At 50.1% G+C, this 7401-nt stretch overlaps 1 long non-coding RNA gene across 1 annotated transcript; it reads right to left on the bottom strand.

Moving 5' to 3' along the window:
* Positions 1-210: 210 nt before the first annotated feature.
* LOC128758472 (uncharacterized) lies at positions 211-1137 on the bottom strand. The gene is made up of 4 exons (XR_008414492.1): positions 1100-1137; positions 674-781; positions 457-517; positions 211-320 (listed from the first exon to the last, which is right to left on the bottom strand). It is a non-coding gene; the product is annotated as an uncharacterized LOC128758472 (long non-coding RNA).
* Positions 1138-7401: the final 6264 nt, after the last annotated feature.

Genomic DNA, 7401 nt, shown 5'->3' with positions numbered 1-7401 from the left:
TAATTCTAGAAGGTGAAGCTGGAGGAAGATCTTCAGCTTCAGATGCTGGTTCTTCTCCTTCAGATGGACTCATAGATCTGATGCACACATGTCCCACATGTTCATCATGTTGGAGGTGTTTGAATGTTCTTACTGCTCCACAGACGCTGGGCCAGATCCTCCTCCTCCATGTTCCTCAGCAGGTGAACTGTGATCTTCAGGAATTCTTCCCTGATGCCCCTCCATTGCTCCTCTTCCTCAGTCTCTGGAGGGTCTGGCTCATCTGGACCCAGAAGCCTCCAGACTCTGCTCACATAGCTGAGGAACTTCTCCTCCAGCCGCTGGAACAGAATCAGAACAGAAGAAAGTCAGATGATGGAGGGGCATCTCCAGAAGTTTTGAAGTTGGATCCAGCTGAAGTGAGACTCCGCAGAAGGAACTTCTCAGATGAGAACCTTGACTCATCCATGTTCATACCTGCCGTGCAGAGTCTGGATGTTGCTGACCACTGAGAAGCTCTGAGCTCTGATGGTCCTCTCTGAGGAGAAGAGATGAAGTCAGACAGTCAGTAAGCTCTCGTCATGTTGAAGGTTCTAAACATCAGTGTGGAGACAATCAGACTAGAAGGTTCCACCCAGACCTCCAGACCGGACCATCTTAAGACAAACATGAGCCTGGAGGAACATCATCTCACCTCTCCTCCGGAGACTCTTCAGCTTTGAAGTCAATCCCGAGATGCTTGGAGACATGACTCTTCAGAGAGTCACAGCAGAGTCCAGACTCTTCTGGTTCCTGATGGATCCTGATGGAAACACAACTCTGATCAACTCTCACGTCCTGTTATTCACCAGCTGACCACTAGGTGTCCTCACACTGCTGCAGCCGTCCCTCTCTGGACTACAACTGTGAACGCATGAACGTTTGAGGGTCAGAATTGTGTCTGTCTGTGTCGCCCCCTGCTGGTGTGGTGAGTCACTACAGTGTATCGTGGACAGAAGTGATGTGACACGTGTGCAGGTGAGGACGTGGTCACTTTCCTGGTCAAGAGGAGACACACCTCTGTTTTCATGAGTCACTGTGTCTGTGTGGAGCTGAGAGTCTGACACTTGGACCTTCTCACCTCGGACCTGAAGACTCCGCTCCTCCTCTGAAGTCAATGTTTTTCCACATGGAGCCATCACTCTTCAGAGACACACAGCTGGGTCCAGGTCCAGGTCCAGGTCCAGGTCCAGGTCCAGGTCCAGGTCCAGGTGCTTGTGGCTGCAGCTCAGATCTTCAACACAGCAGTTGCAGTGAGAATGAGGATGGAGGAGAGACAGGAGCTCTGACCTGGAGGACAGTCCTCATCTCACCTCTGAGCTTTGGTCCCAGGTCCTTTAGAGGGGGGGTCTCCCTCCTCTCTGCCCCGAGTCTCAGCAGAGGCGTCACCTTCACACAAACACAACAGGTCTCATGAGATTCTCTTCCATCTTTTCTTCCCTGCTGGAAGTGACTCCATCCCTCTGTTCTCCACAGCTTCTCTGAGCTGGGGTCGCGGGGGCAGCACCAGAGCAAAGAAGCCCAGCCGTCTCTCTCTCTCCCCAGAAGCCTCCTCACTTCTGAGGGTTGAACACAACATGAAGGTTCCACTTCTGCAGAACAGGATCTGGCAGCTGAGTTTGCCTGTTCCTGTACTACGTCAGTGAGAAACAGAAGAGCACACACTGGACCTCCTGAGGTGTGTGTCGGCCTGGAGTCCTCACAGCAGAGACACTAGGACAGAAGTCAGCTCAGCTGTGCTGCACTTCAAACACCTTCATCATTGACTCACTGAGACTGAGACTGAGAGCAGAGCAGCTGCTGCTCTTCTCCACATGACGTCTGACTGTGGAGCCCTGACTGGAGCAAAGCTCCTAACTGGTAAATGTGTCGTCTGATCCAGTGACGTGTCCCTCCACCTGCAGCTGTGCAGCGTGACGATCACCTGTGTTTGTGAGCAGATGGACGAAGGTGTGAATCCACCTGCCACGTCTGTCTGACCGGATGTTTTCAGACACCTGACTGTAGTCTGGACACGTGTGCAGTGAGTTGTGTAGTTGTGTGGCTCTCCAGCTGAGAAGAGACGGAGTCTGAACACCTGCTGTCTGTTGTCTACCTCAGTACTCCGGCCGAGCGCGTGACTCGACACAACAACACAACAACATCGCTTCACGTCACGTGACTTGAACAGAGGCGTCTCATTGGTCAGTGCCATTCAGTCGGTCCGATGAACAGAATCATCTTTCACTCTCACCACACTGTCAGTAGAGTGTTTTATGGAGGTGTTCAATGCAACTGGGACCATAGAAGATGAAATACCGTTCAGATCAACTCAGATTTACGCAGCCCAGACCTGACAAGGCAAAAATACGGCAATAAAAGCAAGTAAAACCTGCTGAGCAGATACTCATTGGAGGGAAGGAAGTACTCATTTGTGGGCACCAACAGGCGCACCTTCTCTCGCACCATCATCAGCGCCTCAGTTGACTGTTCTGTTCCCTCAAATGAGTGTTTTGTTCCCTTTGGTGGCCACGACTGAATGTATTTTTGATTTCCCTGTGAGGCCCGAGGCTCCGTACAGAAGAACTGACCCCCTGTTTGTACATTTGTACGTCACAAGTGAAGTTTGCTGTGTTCACTCACTGTGTATTTTGATCAACCACTGACTGTCACTGCGTCACATTCTGGGCAGAAAAGTGAGAGGGAAGAAGAGCACGTTCAAGCTGGACATCTCTTCCGTCTCCCTGTCAGTGCTGAGGCCAGCTGTTTTTCAGGGGCGTCGCCATGACTCACTGGGACGCTGAGGGTCAGAGGTCACCTGCTGCTGCTGCCACACCTGTCCACAGTCCAGGTTTATCACTCTGTATCACAGTCAGCAGAGTCGTAAACTCTGACTGTGTTGAGATGAGAGCAGCTGCACCTCTGCACTGACTTGACTGTTCACTTGACTTCACTTCCTGCTCTTTTCTTCTTTCACTCCATTCAACCAGTCGACACATTATCAGCTGAGTTTCCACCAGCACTGGAGAGTTACTCTCTTCTCACTCATCCCTTCACCTCAGATCACACTCCTGATTCATCCCTTCACCTCAGATCACACTACTGATTCATCCCTTCACCTCAGATCACACTCCTGATTCATCCCTTCACCTCAGGATCTCACTCCTGATTCATCCCTTCACCTCAGATCACACTCCTGATTCATCCCTTCACCTCAGGACCTCACTCCTGATTCATCCCTTCACCTCAGATCACACTCCTGATTCATCCCTTCACCTCAGCACCTCACTCCTGATTCATCCCTTCACCTCAGATCACACTCCTGATTCATCCCTTCACCTCAGATCACACTCCTGATTCATCCCTTCACCTCAGATCACACTCCTGATTCATCCCTTCACCTCAGCACCTCACTCCTGATTCATCCCTTCACCTCAGATCACACTCCTGATTCATCCCTTCACCTCAGCACCTCACTCCTGATTCATCCCTTCACCTCAGGACCTCACTCCTGATTCATCCCTTCACCTCAGATCACACTCCTGATTCATCCCTTCACCTCAGATCACACTCCTGATTCATCCCTTCACCTCAGATCACACTCCTGATTCATCCCTTCACCTCAGATCACACTCCTGATTCATCCCTTCACCCTCCAGTGTGGCCAGTCAGAAGGTCACTGACCTGTGAGCAGCTCTCCTCTGGTCCGCAGACGTGTGTCGTCCATGTTTGCAGGTGAATCTCCTCAGGTGCAGCTCAGCTCCTTCTGATCCTGAAACACACTGTGACAGAGGAACACGCCTCCGTGAGGGAGGCGGGGCGAGAGGTGAGTGTGTGTTTTCCAGAGTCCAGTTCCAGCCATGTGGTGTGTCTGTGTGTGACTCCAGACTCCTCAGCTGCTGAAATGATCCAGACCACCAGGATGAACCCAAACCCACCTGGAGCCTCAAGACGTCTCAGTGTCACTCACACCTTTGGTCCAAAGTCCACTTGACACAGAGGAGAGAATCCAGGAGTGGTGAGCAGAGCGCCAACAGGCTTCAGTTCAGAGTTCACCTGCGCCGCACCTGTCCAAAGCTCAAGCTCACGTCAGGTCAACAGCACTTCCTGTGGTGGGGACTGCTGTGGATGCATCATGTCCATGGACCGTTCCTGCGCTCATCGGCTGCTTGTTTCAAAATAGGATCAAATGTTACACACTTTTCGTTAGGACGACGAAGCAATGTCCAAACGTGTAGAGTTTTTCTGTATTGAAGTTCCTGCAACACAGTCACGCGTCACTGGTCTGCAGGTTCATCCTTCTTATTTAACATGTTTTCACTTTCTCCAACAGCAAATACACTAACGGTCGCAATCTTTGGACACATTTACACAGACTGCAGCCAAACGCACACTGCACACGTGACACCATAAAGATAAACCACACGCCTCTCACACACCGTCCCACGTACACCGACAACACTAAGGTCCACTTTCATATAGTTCACCCCCACACTCACCTGCAACACAGTCACGCGTCACTGGTCTGCAGGTTCATCCTCACAACTGAGTGAGATGGACCTGCAGAGTCCACCCCAGCAGCCTTCAGCCGTCCCTGACATGCCTGACTGAATGTCTGCGCCTATTCCTGAATCTGTGCATGCATCCAAAAGGTCTTTTCATTTGACAAAATAATACAAAACGTTATAGAAATAAATCATAATAATTGAGGGGCCTCTACTTGTGAGTCCCACACAACACTGTTGACTTTTGAATTGTTTTCCCCTGAGTGTTTGTTTGATGGCCAAATCTTCAAATCTAGTCTGAGTTTTGTGTCAAAACTCATTTGTTCATTCACACATCATCTCTGTTCGTCGTGTTTTTGTCAACTAAAAGTCACAACAGTTTGGTCCAAAACTCACTGTATTTGAGTCGCGTTTCAGTCAGAACATTTCACTCCTCCTTCTTCAGATGCTTCATTGTGTATTGATTCCAGGTGACTGGTGCTGCAGGCCTCCAACACTGACTAGAAACCTGGAGCCTCTTGAGTCCGAATGAATGAATGAATCCTCAATGCAAGGTTGCTCTTCGTGTTTCCATGCTTCACCCAACAGGTCCGTGACTTCCTGCTCCGGTGAGTGTTGTTGCTCTCTCTTGACAGAGTCTGCCAGATGATGAACCTTTCTCCTCCGTGTTTTTGTGCTTCTGCGCCTGAGAATCGGCCTCAGTTGATTCTCAGGTGCCGCTCCCTGGCGCCCGACCTGTTGTCAGTGTGTTTCTGGATTTGGCTGGAGCTTGGACTCTCTCTTGCTTCTCTGTTTGTGTCGGCGCTGCCGTTTGTGTCATCAACTCTGTTTGTGGATCTCTCTGTGTCAGCCTCTCTGGACGTCCTGCGCGTGGCTTCTCCTCTTCGTCTGAGCTCTCGTCACACAAGAGCCCACCGAGAAGCAAAGGCGGGTTTGGACACTTATTGAGTTGGGGACAACAAAAAGGCTCTTTCACAGCAGTCCCTCAAAGACGCACCTGAGGTTACAGAGGCGACCTGGCCACGCTGCGACTCCTCCTCCTCCTCGCTCCACACTCTTGTGACAGTCATGGAGGGGAACCAAGCGCTGAGGTTGACTTTCTTCCCAGGAGCCCCGGCCAAACCAACATGGAAGCTTTGGCCCACAGAGGTGAAGAGTGCTGTCCTGCACATCTCTTGCTCCGCCCCACGCAGCGGCGGCTGCTTCACTGGAGGAACAAACAAAAGCATCAGCTCTGTCTTCACTGTGACGTGAGTTGCCAGTGGCTCCTGCGCCCTGGAGGATGTGGACTGGACCTGTGGTTTCTGAGCCTGGCGAGAACGTCCTGAACAAGAAGAAAACAGATGAAACTCTGACACCATGCAATGTTGCATGTTGTTGACACGGACAGAGACACCACTGTTTGTCAGTGGACTCTCTGTCTTGTTCTAGAATTCTCCACAGGTCAATCCCACACAACACAGTTGACACACGCCCCCTAGTGGTAGAACTTATACATCCACATCATAGACTTGGTGCCACATTCCATTGGCCACACACGACCTGGAGACAGGTGTCACTGCCCCGTCACTGCCAGATACGGTCCACCTGCCAGATACGCTCCACCTGCCAGATACGGTCCGCCGGAAGTTCTGGGTCTGGAACCAGATGTTAGTAACAGGCACGCGCAGGGTCTACGACTTGTGTTTACTGGTTATATCGCGTAAAGTGGTGGGTTTTTTTAATAGTTGCTAAAATAGTGTATATTTAACATTCAAATCTGGAAATGATACATTTTAGGCGCATGTGCAAGTACGCAGTATTCACTGTGTGCGCGTCCAAGTCTGGAGCGTAATGACGTCACCACGTCGTCACAGTCAAACGTTCTTGTTGCAGCAGGTTGAGTTCGACTTGTGTCCGTCAAGATGAGGAGTTTCACCTGCTTCAAATGATGAAGAGATTTTCTCTGAAACGGAATCATTGACTGCAGCCTGTCAAAGCGCCAGAGGAAAGACGTACGCCGTTCATCATGCAGTTTTGCATTGAAAGCTCTAATCATTGCACGGTTTTAGCGTGCGGAATTTGTCCTTTTCAAAATACAAATGACGGTGTTCGTATGTCAAATTCATGAACATTTTCAAGGCTTCTCCACTGACTGAGGGACTGATGAAGGATGTCAAATCTAAAGCTGAATCTGATCATGGCTTTGACCAGACGGCAGCTTCTTCTCTACAGGATCCCACCCACAATAGCTCCGGTGAGTGGTGTTGTCCGAGGAAGAAAAGAGGTCCATGAGCAGCGTGGAAGAGGAAACCATGGAGGTTTGAGGGCGAGCAGAGACAGGCTTGTTTCTGGATCCACCATGTTCCATGGCTCTGGGTGAGAATCTCTCAACATATTCATGCTTCAGTCCAAGTGTGACTGCGTATGATTGTTATTGGTGTGAGGCACATCACCTTGTCTGTTGATGCTGGACCATGGAGGGAGAAAACAGCAAGTGAATTGGATGCGAGTCACTGAGTGGCATGGCCATAGAAAGGACTTTTAACACCTTCATTGTGTTCATTTATGTGTATTTACATGTCAGTGTTCTGTTTTTCAGAGCTGTCCTCAACAATCGTCCACAAACCACTGTGGTGTTCTGATGATCATGGTGAATGCTGTCTTTCTTTTCATCCTCCTCTCATATCTCCATCCTCTTTGCCAGTGTGCACTGTGCATTTGCACCGGCCGCCCATTGGACCTTCACCAGGCAAATGTTTGTCTCATCAGAAAGTGATATTCTGTCCTTTTCATGAATATGATCTGATGTTTTGAGAATGACATGCTCTCTATTCACAAGTGCTGCTGTGTGCAGCTTATGGAGAGGTTGAAGGCTATGCTTTCATTTGCACCAGAAAACTACATTGCTCATCACAAT

This window comes from Synchiropus splendidus, chromosome 1 (genome assembly GCF_027744825.2).
Source record: "Synchiropus splendidus isolate RoL2022-P1 chromosome 1, RoL_Sspl_1.0, whole genome shotgun sequence".
Lineage (NCBI taxonomy): Eukaryota > Metazoa > Chordata > Actinopteri > Syngnathiformes > Callionymidae > Synchiropus > Synchiropus splendidus.
Note: the sequence above shows the minus strand (reverse complement) of the source record. Positions and strands in the feature narration are given on the sequence as shown.